At 37.2% G+C, this 17,956-nt stretch overlaps 1 protein-coding gene across 6 annotated transcripts in view; it reads right to left on the bottom strand.

Annotated features, from left to right (window-relative positions):
* The window catches only part of LOC135696217 (uncharacterized), a 38,697-nt gene extending 31,176 nt beyond the window's left edge, over nt 1-7,521 (bottom strand). Inside the window, exons 1-5 of one of the 6 annotated variants that reach the window (XM_089112330.1) lie at nt 7,251-7,515; nt 4,137-4,305; nt 3,890-4,039; nt 3,009-3,058; nt 2,349-2,419 (exon numbers count right to left, since the gene is read on the bottom strand). The gene's annotated coding sequence lies outside the window, so the exon portion shown is untranslated. Of the gene's footprint in view, nt 1-2,348; nt 4,040-4,136; nt 4,306-7,250 lie in introns of all 6 variants that reach the window. The other 5 variants (XM_089112329.1, XM_089112331.1, XM_089112332.1 and 2 more) reach the window with 5 other exon arrangements.
* Between the last annotated feature and the right edge of the window lie 10,435 nt (nt 7,522-17,956).

Here is a 17,956-nt window from a genome sequence, read left to right as displayed (position 1 = left end):
CTCTTCTTACAGCCAAATGCCCCCTTCAGATTGGCTTCTACCCTGGGATTAAAAACTGTTAAGACCTCAATCTTCTTTTTAGCGTCCACCCTAACACGTCAAACTTTGGACTTCAATAAGCCCCCATGGGTGCTTAATCGAATTATTGCGCATTAAGGACAATATTTTTGTCCATGACAAGCCGTATTTCAAAAGGGAATGAAAACAAAATTAATCAATCATTTCACAATATTTCAGGCAGGGTTATAAAATAACCAGGAATATGAAGTGAACTTTGAAATATGAAAAACTTCCCTACCAAAAGCTTCCCAAATTAATAAGCCCCCAGGGGGGGGCTAATTTGCGGAATGACGGTTCTTCCGTAAACAGAGATGCAGTCTGAATTTTCTGCATACATTTTCTCACGGCTGGAAATGGAGTTGAAAACAATGAAAGCTGGGTCAAACTGACGACAACGGTCCTTTGAATATTCACAATCAACTGGAAATTTAATGGTCTGCATGATCACAGGATAATCTTACATTTGCAAAGCAACTTTTTAAAGGCACCGTTTTTGTAGAGCTTCTTTCGATCACTTCAAGTTACACACAGCATTGTAACCTTTTTAAGGATCTCAACATCAATAAGTGCCTGCAAATCCCAAGATTATTTTTGAAAATGGAAAAAAACACCATACTGAAATTCCTATGGACACCAAAAACGAGGGCTTGTTTTTGTATTTTCCATTTCGTTTCCCGAAAACATGCCTGTTCTTTAGAAAGCAAAACATTTATCAAAATACGGGCGTTAAATAGTGGATTTAAGCGAGTGATTCTATTCGTATTGGAGGTTCGCAGAGCATATCGATACGTAATCATGAATAGGAAGAGTGAGGAAGGAGCGGGGTGACTGAACTAACGTTGCTTTTACTCGGTATGAACTCTGCATTAATATCTCAGCTTTGTCTGGAAACAGTTATTGCGCTTCACAAAAAAACTCTTTGATTTAAACTTTATCAAACCACCATCCCCAAACCATCACCAAACCCAAACCAGGTAGTTTCGTACCTTCATGAACCTCTTAATATATTGACCTGCAAGTTTTAATTCATCATCTCAAAATACTGGTTTTAACTGGCAGTATAAAAAAACTTAGAAACATAAAGTATTGACTAGTACAAATTAGTCTTTTTGGTTGGTGATCATGAACCTTGTAATTGGACTTAATTCTAATCATAATTCTAAACAGACGTGATATTCTGTACGTTTTAAACATTGCAAGCTGTAATAAGGTTGATAAAAACAGAACTGTTTCCCTATGTTTATGACAGAAGAGGCAAACTTTTTGAAAATAGGAGAAAACCCTCCACCGAGATTCCCTGGGACACCAAACAACCGTGTCTTGTTTTTGTATTCTTCATATCTTTCCGAATACATTATGACGCTGCAAGTTAGGGCGGCTAACTCATTTCGGATCCAAATAACGAATCTATGTTACTTCACGCCGATCTGGAATATTTAAATCGAAACCAGAGTCTGCTCGACCAAAATGAGAGGCCGGTTACTGTTCGAACAGAAGTTTCGCAAGCAAAATAAGCTTGATTGTAGAATATGGCAGTAATTAAACTTAAAAAGAGACATTGAAAGTTTCGCGATTTCTGATAAAATTTTTCGGAAAAGCAAACATGGCGTAGTTCAACTGACATGGCAATTTGAATCATACACCGTAAACTTTCTCCTTATCAAGACATTTGCAAATAGGCACTGGCGAGTTTATCAAATTTTGTGGAAAAATGCGGGTCAAATATATTACGTGGCAAAATATTTGCCAGATAGCTAACCGAATCAAGATAAAACTTTGTTGTTGAAACAGCCGAAAAACGAAGTACGATCTAAGGCCAAATAATTTGTGTTATTCAGTCATAAATGTTCTGTTCTTATGACATGTTAAACTGTTAAAGTGCATGCGAAGAAAGTGATTATCCAAATATTATATTTAGGTCATACATTTTCAAATGAGGACAATCTCGATCTATAACGCCCGAAGTCCTTGTTGTCTTAAACCTTTTAAAAACTAGTTATCATGTAAGAATTCTCTGAAAAGGGAGGTCACAACCTTAAACGTAGAATGTCACACCATCTAAAGATTTCGATTATCACAACTGCAAATTATGATAGACTAAGGAGCCGATATATATGCAAGTTTCTGGCACCCTCTTATTTTTGTTTTTCATCCTTCAAACTTCATAGCAATGTTTAGTGAAAAAACCGGTATAGACACACTACTATAAAATCCAAAATGAAACAAATCTTTCTACGATTCTTGGCAAAACTAGGCAAACCTGCACACTAAAAGGAAATGGACCTTACCACGAGTTAACCAGTCAATTAACATTGGTATTAGCGATGCATAAATAGGTCTAACTTCCAATTACGTGGCCCTGAAAATTAATACTAAATCTTAACACATTGCAATGAATAATAAAAACTGGAATGACTTCACTATTTGATATATAAAGTCCTAACTACAGTTGACGGGGATGGAAACCGCAAATATGCAGATCCAACGAAATGCTCGATCGCCTTCCAAACTAGCCTTGAAATTGAATTTGTAAAAAATCTTTTTGACGGCAAAGGGGATCAGGTGCTGATTGAAAGTTTAAGTATTAAACTGTCCGTGTCTAAGTATTAAGATTTTGCCAAACTTTTGAAAACAATCAAAGATATTTACTTTTTGTGTGTCATTAAGATGAAACTGCAATGTACCTTACTTAAATTAAATTACTTCAAAGGCTTCAGAAAAAGAGATCTGGGTTACTTGGATATAAAATTACTGTTAAAAAACCATACACTATAAGTGGCTCAGTTTGAATAGCTCTCGACTTGGAACCAAGCGGTTCGGACTTCGGTCCCTCTCTACATCTTAGCGAACGGTAAGTTTCAAGAAAGACAAAATTATTTCAAGTCGAGAAAATCATTAACTGCAAGTCTTAAAGGTTTTTTCACAACTGGCCAAGTCGCTTCACTCACCCATCCCTTTATGCTTCGGATCTCTGATGTGACTATAAATGCTTTCACGTCTTGAAAGAGATAAATCGTTTCATAAAAAAGCTTTTATATATATACAAATTTTCAAAGCTTTGTTCGTGATAACATGAAACTGCAATAACTTCGTGGTTCCAAAAAGGCAAAACTACAACTATTAGTCCTCATGGTCATAGGGACAAGCAAATATAATGAAAATTACCAGGTGCCATGCTACGTATCAAGGGCATTAATAATAAATACAAGAGTGGCTTTTGCGTTTTCCACAGTTATAAACAAACATGAATACCCCCACCGTTCATTTGATTCGATTCATTATGTTTAAAGATAAATTATGCATCAAGCCAGTTTAAATCATCTTAATACTAGGTCGCATTTATGAAAAAACTCAATTGACATTTATACATTTTGCTCAAGACCTAGGAATTCCTACTTCGAACATAACACTGGCTAATGAAAATGAAAACAAAACAACAGACGAAGTACAAACAAATAAAAGCACGTCCCCTGATGTTTTTGCCTTCGAAAACTTTTTTGGCTGACGTCTGCCATGGCAGCAAAATTTGTTTATTTAAGAAATGAAAAATGTTCTAGATCAAAACAGACCCAGAAAAGCTAGCTTAAATCGGGACACCCTTTTTCAAGAGCGAATATAATTCCCTTCGGATCTGATGAATATAACATTGTTTACGTGTCGATTGTTAGAAAATAAGGACTCTTTAAATGACGTATTAATAGGCTTAAAACCAAGGATTTAAGGCAAGCAGATCCTAATCGGTTGGGAAATATGCAAACAGAAAGTCTATTCAGGCAAATATTAGAATTCTTAGGGCCCATGCAATTTTTCCCTTTAAATAGAAACATACCTCATTCATTTTTTTGCTTTTTTCGAAGCTGCTTCAGTATCAACTATGAATTGAAGAGAATCCTGAAGGAGACAATCGCTATCTGCCATTTTATTACTTCTTATTCATTGAATGAAGTCAGCGTTCCGTCAAACATCTAAAATGTGTCTCCTAAGTTGCAAGAGAGAAACTTAAAATATGATTATCATGCTTTGAACATTTTCTTCCACAAAATAATGGGTACTTGAGTAATCAAAGCTGTACTTACATTGTTTTGCCAAACTTCCAGTATCATTGCTTGCATTTGAAATTCTTACATTGCCTTTGCAATTCATCTTTGATTGTCAATTACACAACATGACAGGCAAGTGCGAGTCCTGTTCCCATTCTTATTCTTCTTGCTTCTGAGCTTCTGTGAAATTCGGCATTTTCAAACTCTACAAGATAAACCAGAACAAATAAAAGAACAGGGGCGGTTCCAGAGCAAATTTTAAGAAGGGGCAGTTGGTAGTGGGGGCGCTGAAAAATTTTTCAAAATTTATGACGATAGTACGATAGTACACTGTATACAACAATTTCAGATTCTAACTACTGACAGAAGGCTCTATTCACGTTTTAAAGAAAATTTTCACAATAATTGTGCCAAACCGTTTCCAAAAAGGAGTGTCAGACTTGCTTTTATGTAATTCCAAGCATCATAAACTATTAATAGCTACAAAAAAATCCGAAAAATTTCAAATGCTAAGTGTTTTATATGAAGAAGCAAGTACATTTAAGCAACCCACATGATGGCAGATACCCTTTGCTTGAATAAGCTAGTGACAGAGTAAAAAAGCATTTCCCATCAATTTGCATATTGCAGCTTGCTGCCAAGGTATCCTCTAGAACAGTGTTTTTCAACCACTGTGCCACGGCACACCAGTCTCCTGTGGGATATTGTCTGGTGCACCTTTTCAAATCACACCTAAGTGGTCTAAAAATTTGAAAATAATTGCCTCTTTCTTCCATTCCTGCCAAGACAGGATATCAACCCAGTGTTCAGCAAAACAGGCTAGGTTTCACACTGATTGAATGAAAATATTTGTTCTTTGTGTTAATTTGATTCCTATTTGAGACTCTTCAATGGGAACAACTACTATATATTGTGAAATTTATCCTTGGAGTTCCATTCTTAAGTATTTTCTGTTGGTGGTGTGCCTTGTGACTTCTTCCATGAAGACGTGCAACATGGATCACAAAGGTTGAAAACCACTGTTTTAGAATATCTGTAAAATCCTGAATCTTGGAGCAATTCAATGTAATACAATTTCTGAATGTTACCAATAGTCAGTTAGTCATAGCTTTGAAGAGGTTCATATCATGGCCTCCAACGAAACATTGGACAATATGATGAATATACACTCAGTGGTCATAAGTGTTAAATGGATTCAACGAGGGGTAATTTCCTTTAAGTGCAAGAATGGGGTAAATTGATATGCATCAGCTCGAGAGGGTTCTATTCTGTCAGAAATAATTGTTTGATACAAATGTATGTTAGGACATCACAGGTTTTATTTCATAAACAGAGCATAACATATTACACAAATTTGTCATGGCTACGACAAAGTTTGGGCATTTTTCAATTCCATGTTGAAAAAGCTTGACTTGTTACAACAAAGCCATCTTCAAATTCACTGGTTTCTTCCTTCTCAGAAAAATTTTAGCAGCACTCAAGCAAGATATTTTTTGTAAAAACAGCTTTTTCACTTGGGTGCCTCCAATTTTGAGCAAGTGGATTCAACCTGCAACCTCACGTTGAAGAGGTAACATATACATTACAAACACATACTTCAATTTATCACCTTCCATTTTCACTAGTGACAAACAATGTTCAGTACTTCTATTGTTGTTAAGCTCCCAATGGAGGATATTTGCCCCAGTAAGAGCATGATAGACCTACTCTCTTGGAAGATCAAGAGTAAAAGTAATCATTTTAGTGCTTGACTGAGAAAGGCATAAAAAACCCAGTTGGATTAGCCAGCCCCTTCATCAGAAAATAGGAGCCTCCACTGGTAGAATTACTTTCCATTTCTTTTCAAATTGGGCCATACTTATCAGAACCAATAACCGTTTGATTTAGCAGCCAGCTGTCATTTTTTCCAGTCTTAATTTCAGCACTTGCTGCCTGCTAAATTGTGCACTCTGTGTTCAAAATGTCTCGAACAAAAAATCTGGCTTCTTACAAATTTCTTAAAAAATCTTCATAGTTAACCAAATGGGAAAATAAGGCACTTTCTTCTGAGACTTCAGGTGAGCAGTTGAAAACTCCTTGGTATGCAGAGTGCAAGACTATGAGGTGTGCACATTGAAATTCAATGTGGCTTGTCTTGCTGTCTTTTCAAGGTCTGCAGGAGCATAGCAACTCATACACGTTCTTTGATTCAGACATTTCCAGTTTCATGTGAAAGGGTATATTTTGTTTACCCAATGAGATGTATTATTACATTTTAGCCATTCAGCCAATCAGAGGCTGCTGTTCACAAGTTGCTTCATTTCATGGTGTTGCGACCAGCTCTTTCTGCGGGGACATTATAGAAAAAACACAATCCTCCATTTTGTTAGCGACAAAAATATACTTTCTCAGAAATTCAAAGGGTTTGAGACATGATTTTTTGATAAATTTTCTAAAAAGGAATTAATGTAGTGATTTTAAAAATTGCAAATAGGTCATATTTGCACTCCTTTATCGATCATGCCCTCATCATGACATCCACTTAGGTAATCCATGGGATCACTTACCATAGGACATTTCCTTCACCATTGTTTAATGCTTCACACATTCCTTCTCCATTGCACCGTCATTACAACATCCTTAGTCAGCAATTTGATTTTTGTATTTATGTATGTTAATTTGTAGGTAAGTTCAGTTCAGTTCAGATAAGAGTTATACAGGCAAGACACTGTCTCTCTCACTGGCTCCGTGTTCTTTGCACGTTAAATTGGAATGACGGCTATCTATGCATCCACACCCATCAATGGCAGCGCCAAGGGGTGGTATGGGGGATAATTACCCCCCCCCCCACTTTTGTCAAAACATGGTCTAAATACTTCGTCTAAAAACGGATTAAAAGCACTAGGTAGGGGTAGATCATATTTTCTAAGGAAATTTGACCTGATACAAAGCACTGAAACGAGACCAATGAGGCGTGGTCTCACGGGCAACACCCATTACTCTCCCATTCTGCAGTGGCTGGCGCCGCCACTGACGTCCATCACGTTCAAGACACCCCCATTTTATCAAAGTTTCAAAAAATCATTTCCAAAGAAAAAAAATCTCGTAGACGTTCCATGCCACACTTTCCGAGCAGTTAGGTTTTAAAAGCCAATACCCCTTGGCCCTTACCTGACTAGTTATGACTGGAGACCATAACTACATTGAGATTTGGGCGGAGGCTCAACTTTTCATCCAACATAACATCGACAAATTTCCTGCTGATGAGGGAAAGGGATACTCTGCTCGCATTAGTTGATCCCATTCGATTCTTGGTAACTCAAACTGATCTAACAAGCGATGCATTGTCAGAATCATAATATTTTCCCAACCTGGTCGATAACTGTGCCACTGTACTTAGCATTGTAAGCCTCTGCCAAATTTCCCGCCATTTGAAATTTCCTAATTTCCGCCATTAAAATATGAAAAAGAGGTTAGATTTCATGACACGCAAAGGAGACTATATCTGTATTCACAGCATTTCTCTCGCTCCCCTTCCATCATTTTTTGTCCAACAATTGATGTCATGAATCAAGTAGTTTTGGAACCTTTTCGCCATTTTGCTGTCTTTTTGTTAAAAATCTAAATAATAATACGTGGCTGGGTGACAATAAACCGCGGGGCCCGAGAATACATGCCCCCACTATTTGCAAAGCAAAACAATTCCTCAACTTGAATTTAGCACTCTGTTAGCTATTATGTTTGATTTGGCTTTAAGATTATCAATGTGAATTATCTCAGTGCCGATCCACAACTGGGTATATATTTTTCATCATGTTCATTCGGACCCTTATTCTGACGTTGTCAGACGAAAATGCTTTTAGCCAATATGTTGTAAAATGTTTGCTTTTTTCAAAGCCATTTTCAAGTTCTATACCGCCAAAAAACTGTTTACATCTTTTCGTTTAATAAATAAGAATAACTTTTATAAGAATATTGAGGCTTAAAATTGGTAAAATTTAAGAATTAATGAGGGATAATTTTTATGCACAAATTTAATCGACAGCTTGAGTTTTATTTATCTGAGTATTTTGAGCAAACAAGACAAACGTGACTTTCATGCCTTTGAGGTACACTCATCGTCATCAAACTTGAATTGTGCAAATACGTTACATTTCCGAACATGTTTTCAAAATGAAAAAATATAGTAGTAAAAATTTATGCTTTTTCTCCATTCTTGCCAAAATTGCATATTGTGTTGCTTGAAGATGAGTTAAGAATAATTATATGCAAAGAATCGCAAATTTGCAGGAACATCGAGGCTCAGCAAGAACTAAGCTATTCCCATAAAAAAATGCATGTATTCATCTTGTGATAACACGCATCCACAGAATATTGGGGCATGTATCACTGTACGGAACATTACCCCCAAAAATGGCTAACTGCTGGAGCCTTTTATCAATCTATTTTACTTTACTTGGAAAGAAGACAATAGTCCAGAGGAACATATGGATTAAGGCTCACAGAAAAAAATTTTATTCACAGGTAACGACTCTCTCTCTGGAAAATCCAAAGAGCATCAAAACATAAAACAATGTTCTATATTCTGAGAAATATTTGGAAGATGAAGTACGCTAACATATGAGTAATATTGATTTACTGAGGGCGAAAAGCCGATCGTTAACTACATTCCACGGTTTGAGATTTTTAACTTTTTTCAAAGTAAGCAATTGTTGATGAACCAAGTTAATGTTATGTATCAATAATAATAAAACTAAACTTCTATTCAAAGAACATATCTTTTAGCAGTTTTTGGGAGGGCTGTATGTGCCAAACTTTCATTTAGAATGCTTTTTGCAATGATATTTTTTTGTAAATCCGCTCTCTTTATCATCTGTCTTGGGCAAAATTAGATCGCAAACCGAAATGGCAATATGGTAAAGACATTGTCTTTCAAGAATCAATTAACGAAATCTGAACCCCCGGTTACCTCTGATCAAACCAATCGTTAACACAGCCAAGTGAATGAGCGAGCGCTGGGTCCTTCAACCTACTAAATATTAAAGATTCGAAATTTAATTACTTAATTCTGGTCAAATATTTGATGAGCCATTGTGACTAAAAGAGAGCAGCTGCGAAGAACTTTGCAATGGAAACAAAGGACAGGTGTACTGTTATTGTACTGTAAATCTCGCTGAAACAAAGCATGTTATCCTTCAGCGAGGACAGTTTACTCTTTATATATCCCATGAAATACATCACACCACGGAGTAACGGCGTTGTTTAGTTCTGATGTGGCTACCTCAGAATTTTTTGTTGTTGTCTTCGTATTTGTTTGCTCGTTTCTTCAACTTTTTCCCATGGATATATAACGAGGTCAACGAAATAGCACTTGATCTTGCTTTCTTCACAACTGCAATGCAAGAGGTTTAGAGAGCTACGGAGGAACACTTCGCTCTCTCGAAAGGTGTCCCTTTACAAGCTGGCAATCCTCTTTTCATAGTTTTATAACAGAGCAACTGACCTTTTGGGCATATTTCTGCTACTGATCTTACGGTTGTAGGAGCTCTAAAATCAATAACCAACACCTTTTCTGTTGATTCGTCCTTTCTCAATGCAAAAAGGTATTATAAAAAGTGGACCCGTGTCTTAAGATACGCTTGTAGCCTTCTAAATACAGTGAATTTGCATTTACTTTTCAATATCAACACTGTACTAACGCCATTTAAAGCTTTGGAAACAAGGATACTAAAAACACATATTGCTAAGACACCCGGAACACGAAGTAAGGAAAGATGAAGGTTTTATTTGCTAAAAAAATTAACGATTACATTTCAGTAACCGACAGAAAATTGAATTTGGTTTGGAACAGGGATCTCCATACCCTAAGAGTAAGGCCCACCCCCAAAAAACCGAGATACAACTTTTTATTTGGGGGGGGCAGCCCTGATGTATTAGTGTATCAACAGCCATATTTTACAAAATAAAAGTACTCTACTTATACTACTCAAGTCCCAAGGCCCCCCCATCCCCCGGTGCCTCGTTCCTTTCCCCCCTTCCAAAAGAAGACCATCTGTTAAGACTGTTAAGAAGAAGAAGACTGTTAAAGAAAGGGGGTAGACTAGGATCTTCGCATTTGTGCCAGTTCGAATGAGGTGGCTGTAGTAAATAATACGTATTGTAAGATTTTGCTCATTTTTTTTCAAAAACAATTTGAAGGTTGTTTGTAAAGTCTCCATACCCCCAACTTTTCTAAATTTATATTGTTTATTCCCAACTCTCTCAAGATTCAGCAAAAAAGGCAAACATGCTATTTTCGTTGTCTGTTGAGATGGATGTTTGTTTTTATGTCAAGTTATTATTCATTACTTACTAGATATATTGGCATCCAAGGCGTCGAAAAGTATAGGACGAACTCTCGTCTAAGTACTTTCCTTACAGACGGATTCTGCATTTCAGTGGCAGAAATTATGGGTGTTTGGGGGGGCTCGGACCCCCAATCAGCGATGTCGTCGGAAAATTCGGGCTTTCGTCGGACAATTGACAACCGCTTAACGTGTCGTTACTCCGTTACTCCAAGAAATCGTTCTGAAAAGGAACTTAAAGCTAATCTAAGGGGCGTAATTGCCAAATTTTCTGCTCGCTTCGCTCGCAGGTGATCTGCATTTTCCATTTTTACCTCAGGGGCCTCTATAACCTCTCTATGCCCTTTTTCCAAAATTTGAACATAGCATAGCTGATAAGATATTGGCCATTACTGAATAATCAATCAATCAATATATGACAAAAATCAAAACTGCTTGTGAATTGTATATTTAATTTCAATTTCGTAAAGATTAGCCAAAATTTCCATCAGATTCTTCTGATTAAAAGTTATTTTCACGCGTATTTCTCACTGATGAAAACAAGATAAAATGCATAAGATGAACATATAACTTGTCAAATGTGTAATCGGCTACTTCTTGTGACATCAACTGTCTTAGATGAGATATCGATCTTGATATCAAAAATCATAAATGGATTGTTCTTCTTGCTGCTTAATTATGGCGTGGTCAGCAAAGATTTCTAAAGAGTCCCGTCAAAAAATCAATTATTTTTATCAAAATGAGCAGTTAATCAAAAACTAGACATGGTCCATGATGTTATCTTGTCGGAAAATTGTAGGCCTGGGCCCCCAACCCCCCTCCAGATGAAAGCCTGAATTTTCGCCACTGCTGCATTTCTCATTTTCTGGAGATTAAAACTCGATATACACAAAAGAGTCAAAGGGTTTATTAGCTGGATGTCGCAGATTATGTAATTGTATCGTATTTGAATTCAAAGCACCGACTTTGATGCGAAGTTTGTATGCTTGGGCAGCGTAACTCATCCGTAAGACCTTAACATGCAGTGATTCATAAAATACCTCAATACAATGATAAAAACTACTTGAGATTTTACTTCGATCAAACATGAATGTGATTATAACAGAAATATTTTTAGACATACATAATCTTAGCTAAGTATTTTTGTCTGATACATGATATCAAACGTCAGATTAAGGATAACAAATCCATAATAACTGTTTTTTTTTCTTTTAAATAAAGATAGATTTGTGCCATCGCTAGATTTTTCATCGTCGCAAAGTTGCTCGTAAAACAGATATGTTTAGCTATATAGAGCACGATTATAAATTCAAAAGATCCATGTTAATAGAAACACCCCCAGGAATATTATTATTGTTATTAGCCCCTGTCTTTATGAGTGCTATCTAGTCCATAGAGATCTAGTCTAAAATATGTTTAATATGTTTTTTGCCTGAAGGCCTGTGATCAAGCTAGAAGCCAGCAATGAAAAGATGGGCGGGCAAAAGGGGCGAAGCCAAAATAACTTTTTCGTAAGGGTAGCATTGCTTTTGCCGACAAAAAGGGCGTGTATTACTCATACTGGGTGTGATCATAATGTAAATAACTTTATATGCTGCTTTTATATTAAGAATTCTAAAATTTCAATTTGTATTTTTAGTGCATACTTAGAAAGTTTAGCTACTACAAAAATCTTAGCACGTTACAACTTCTACAAATTATAATTACACTACAGGTTGAGAAAAAATTATGTAATGACGGACAAATTATAGGGAGCAAGCGTCCTTTTTAAGCGACGCCCCTGACCGGAAATTCTGAGTAAAGGTCGGCTTGTAAACTGAGCGAAGCGAAGGACCTCGCTGCAAATGATACAGAGTTTTATACAGATTTATAATCTTGCCCCGGGTAAAGAATTTTTGCAATTTAATGAACTTTTTGTAGAGTCTTTGTAATCTTCATTCACTGGTGATTAGAAACGCAACCATCTGAAGAGAAGTCTTGTTTTCTATTACTTTTTTTTACAGAATAAATCCAAAACATTAAATATAAAAGAGGAAAAGCCCATAATGATAGGTAAGTCGTCAATAAAAAGTCATCAAACTATAGTTACATCAATGATTATCGTACAAGTAGCCTTTGTCCCAGACCCCTAACCTTCAAGTTAGGGGTCTGGAGCACAGGCTACGTTTAAGATGAACATAGCCTAATTAAAGGGAAATTAGCTGCGGAGGCAAACTTTTGTTTATATAAAAAATAGACAATAGCCTATTGTTTAAAACAATGGAAAGTCACTTAAGCTGCAGGGGAAATTGCCTCTAGTAAATATATTAAAAAAGGCCTCGATTTGCAGCTTGGCGTCTTTGTTGGGAGCATCTACCTCGCTTAATGCCGAAAACAAGCATTCAACGCAGGCTGCTTAATATACCATCGTGTGGACTGGTGCACAGTCGATATTGGCTTTTACCATAAATGGACAGGTGCACAGATTCTTTTGAGACCGACTTTTTCGATAGTCATGTAGACAAAAACATGTTATTTCTAAATTTTGAGGCAAAAACATGTTTGATCCTAAAATTTTTGGAAAGGCACAGAGGGGCAAAAAATTCTAGTTGAGCGGGCATTCCCCCCCCCCCCCCCGCGCCCCCTGGCTTCGTACCTGCCTGTGATGTTTGACGAAGTTTGTGCCAGAGCCAAAACAGAAATTTTAAAAATTCCCTTGAAAAAGTATATTCGGGACATGTGGGCAAGGGTTACGATACAAGTCGGAAAGGGAGGAGGGAAGGACAAACCAAAGATTCGTCAAAGAAGATTGTTCAAAAATATTTTTGTTTTGCAAAAATGATATAAAGCAAAGGACCTTCGATAAGCCCACATCGTCCCATCTACCCCTTTGTCAGATTTTAACCAGGTCTGTTGTACGAAAAAAATGAAGCAGGTATGTGGCTTGATAAAAGGATGAAACGTTTGTCTTTTTAGTGATCGTTGGGAAGACTTTTATACCTGCAAACATGTAATTACCCGAGTACCAGGCTAACTCTATATAAAATAAGAGAGTCTGGCACCCAGGAAAACATGTAATCAGCAAATTATGCAACCAGGACTTGCTGGTACCCGGAGTTTCTTTTATCCTGGCCATGTGGCACAACAACTTGAATTTGTCATAGTGTTGAATTGGGATTTTCTAGTTTATTTTAACTAGAATCAAAATCAAGAAAGTGTTCATCCTCTTTTCTGACTAGACCCTTAAAACAATGAAATCTCCTTCAGAAATACAGTGAAAACAAGGCTTGACCTGGGCGTGGTAACTATCTTTCTACTTTTTTGATTGACCTTTGGCGATTGTATGAAGTGACACCATGTTTTATGAGCTTTGTCGCTTAGAAAGACTCTCTTCACTTAATTCTAAGGAGTCTAGTCAACGTCACTCAGAACCCACGCCATGAATTTGAAAGTGGGGGGGGGGGGGGGCAAGGCTTGCTAAAGTAGGGGGCCAATGCTTCTTATCCTTTTTATTGCAGCTTGGCATGGCCACCCCAACCCCCCAGTGACATTGACCCTGTCATTGATGGTTATCCAAAGGTTCAGTGGACGTAGTGCCTAGGAATAGAAAGCTTGTATTTTATTTTCAAAAAACGGGCATTTTCACTTAAACAGGTCTCTTTTAACAAGATCTAATGCTTATAGAGAAATCCTTCCTTAATTTGATACCAGAAACTAAAAGTGCCTTTTAAACCACTCTAGTAGCAAAGCACGTTTCCGTTAATCTTCTTTTTCATCGTTACCTTTCATATGAGAACTTCTTTTCTTTACATCGTAGAGAACACCTACAGCAAAGGATAACGAGAAACGTACACCTTGAACAGTAGTTTACATTGCAACCCAAGCTTCCCTGAGCGTTCATATTGCAATTGCTTTTATTTGAAAGTTCCTTTGCTTGTTGCTAATTACTGACAGGTAACACAAGATTCCCAAGAGGTGTGTCATTGAAAGCCGATTTCTCATAACTTATTCTACTGGTCGCCAAATATTTATGGGCTTAGAATCAAAGCTCAATTACTGTTTAAATATGGGTGCTCGTACGTTATTGATAAAGTTACTATTTAAAGTGTGTTGAGTGGGAAAAAGATACCCCTGATTTAGCTGCGCCCTTTGTACCAGGGGCGTGACGAAGGGGAGACAGTGGGCTTGTCTGGCACTTTCTAGTAAGATTCGTTGTTGAAAATTTATAGCAAAACTCTGTTCTCTCTATGGCTCATCCACTTTGAAGTTTATGGTGTGCAGTCCTTGCATTTTTAAATGTCTCTAAGCAAGGCAATTCAGCAAACCGATTCAACACTGTAAAGCTGCCACTTATGAACTGCAATTTGATATTGTACTCAAAGCAAGATATTTATAGTACTTGGTATTAGGGGGTTCCAGGTATCTTGGCGTGACTGCGTGATCGGTGTGTTTTCGATGCGAGAACTCGTGAACCAAATTTTCATTATACGTGAAAGCGTGAACAGATATTCGCGCGTCACCCGTGAATTAACATTACTCATGGCGGGATTGCGTGAAAATGAGCGCTGCAAGCGAATTTCGAAAAGGAGTGCTTACTTTTCTAATAGAAAAATGTCTTTGCTTCCGGTACCAGACCAGATAAATATCTCCAGTATTCAGAAATTCCAATGCCGACAACAAGAAGCTACATGGAGAATATTGTCATGATCAAAGACCTTTTAGTAGATAACATTTTCTTAAAAATTCAGGAAAATGCTCTAACCCTTTGCACTTTATTTTATCTTTCAGTTATGGCTTCTTACTTCGATAATTATTAAACTTTCTTAAAATGAAATACTATTCTTAGCATATTGACATTATACCATATTTACTATGCTGTTAGCTTGTAACTTCCATGTTCTGTTTTCTAAGATACAAATACTTCCCTGATTTGAAAGCTCTTTAGAGTTACTTTTATATGTCCGTCAGCTTATTTGAATTACCTTTAAAGTAACTCTCAAAAATCTAATTCCATCTTGATGATTTTTTAAAAATAGTATCCTTATATCAATACAAACTTGCAGTAGTTAGTTGCTGAAGATAGCGGCAGTAAATGGTGCGGTAGTGAAGCAGCGCATTATCGGGCAAAAGGCAAAAATGGAACGGGAAGGAACATGCTGCAAATAAGAAGCACCGCAATACGCCGAGAATACATAACAATAAATACACGTAAATCAGTAAAGGCTACCGCAGCAGCCAATTGTAGAGGAAATAGAAAGCAACCCTGATGAAATCAACCCAGACGACGATGCTTAGGCCTATTGCTGAAGATCAAGAAGGTGATGTTCTGGGAGCTGTTGATCAAGATCTAACTACTCAAAAAGATAAAGTCGATGAATCAGTTGATGCTAGAGAAGTGGTGTCGTGGAAGGGGGGGGGATGGTGGCTCAGGCGTTTTGCACTTTCATTTTTTTTAAAGTACTTGCTCGTATTGGAAAAATTTCTTCTACCTGGGATGAAATATGAAATTCAAGCGGACCTATGAACAAAAACGACCCAGTTCATCCCTTGCTGACGTTCCCGAACCCACAATGCAATACATTCATTATTTCAGATGACCTCTGCTTATTTTACATTTCTTAGAAATTCTTAGGTTTTCAGAGCGGTAGAACTGCCTATTTGTTGGGGAGGGTTGTATCTATTAGTTTTTCGTTCTTTGGGAGAAAAGGAATGCTTGAGGTATGGTTTGGAACTCTCATTTGCATCTTAGGGTCAGTATTGAAACAATTGGCTCGTAAGATACCGGCAATGAGGAAATAACTTGGTTACTGCCTCGCCACTTCCCTGGATAGGCTGTTGCCAGTGTCATATTCCGCGTTGGCGGTTTCACATCATTACGTCACCTGGGTATCAAAAAAATTGTTTTCGAGGTCAACATACTGGAAAGGGACTGAAAACCAGTCGCTATTTATGTCCTGAGAACAAAGGCTACCAAGGCATTCGTGGAAACGTCACTAATCCTACAGATCACTGGTTGATCTCTGAGTACCGTGGTGTAACTTGATGCTCCTACTTAGGTTTCGTACGATTAATGAACCAGAAATCTTCTCTCAATAAAGAATCAAGCCAGATTCAGATTCTTTGAACACTAAATTGTTTGTGAGTGAATCGGCTAATCAGCAGAGTATTGGAGGATTAAACGATTTTCCGACAGATTCCGTTATTTATTACTCTTTCTGCGTGCCATTCAGTATTACTACAAAGTTTACTACTATAGCAAACAGAGAACTACGCACCATTGGCACTCATTTCATTGAGAGATCACTAATCAATGAACGGTTGTTGCGGTTTTAGACCAACGATTCTCTGCATCCATTCTGTTTTCGTAGAGGAGGTTGTATTTGCTAGTTGTGGATTAAATTCTTGCGGATCCTCTGAAAAATGACCCCCTTATATCAATCCAGGCTGATCCTTCCCACGTTAAGACGGCACAATCCAGCCTTGCTGTTTACGTAGTTCAATTTTCTGATTATTTTTCACATTTTTGTGTAGTGATACTCCGCCAGCCTACACAGCCACCAGTTGACCAAAAGAATCTTGAAGCAGAACTGCTGCACTCGGTTATCGTACGGCTAGATCTTCAGTTTTTTATATTGGGTCGTCAACAACACTAAGATCAATGCTACATTTCTCCTACAAAAGTGAGAGTAGGAACAATGTGACCAGATCTAGCATAATATTATGCTTTTAGCATGATTTTGGCCAAAAATCGTCATTTAGCATAAAATCTAGCATAATTCTGGCATTATTTTAACATTTTGTCAAAGAAGTCATTTACCAAAACTGCATGCCATCAACATCCTCATGTGTGTTGCTATTATTTTGTGAGTAAATTGTGACACCATTTTATCATAACATATGCATGACAGCAATACGCATTACACGTGCCTGTATTTGGAAGTAGTCGATTGGTTGCTATCTAAGCTGTCAATGTTTTACCTACATACATGTTCGACGATTAATTGATTGCCTTGGTTTTATTAGCTGTTCTGTTCGTGTCATAAGTTAAATTTAAAAATTAAATTTATCAAACATAACTTTGCCATTCTTGGTTTCTGCGCATGAGCTAGCCTCTTTTACAAGCTGGATAGCCCTTTTTTAAATTTAGACTAATTTTTGCAAATCTTGCATGATTTTATGAAAATTTGGCATAATTCAAAAATTAAGCTCTGGTCCAACTGAGCTAGAACAACAGTATGAGAGGAGGGGTACCTGCTCCTCCTGTTGTGGATGGGGTTATGGTTAAGATACAATATACCACACTAATCATCTCAATAGAGTAGAAATGCTGGCCGTGAAGCTTTTTAAAATCTCGCCAACAAATCATTCGAATATCTTTGTATTATGAGTGTCAAAAGCTGATTTACGTATGACTTTTTTTTGTTCATGTTCTATCTTGTATGTTTGTCAAAACTAATAGATGCATTATTCCTTTTTTGAGAATTCTCATAAGCTTTCATAAACTTTTTTGGTTCAGGCGACCGAGGTGGTGTCATTTGAACAAACTTGGGGGGC

The sequence above is a fragment of the Rhopilema esculentum genome, chromosome 14 (assembly GCF_057945365.1).
Source record: "Rhopilema esculentum isolate cy_ngs chromosome 14, ASM5794536v1, whole genome shotgun sequence".
Classification (NCBI taxonomy): domain Eukaryota; kingdom Metazoa; phylum Cnidaria; class Scyphozoa; order Rhizostomeae; family Rhizostomatidae; genus Rhopilema; species Rhopilema esculentum.
The sequence above is the reverse complement of the archived record's forward strand: the minus strand, read 5'-3'. Positions and strand labels throughout refer to the sequence as shown.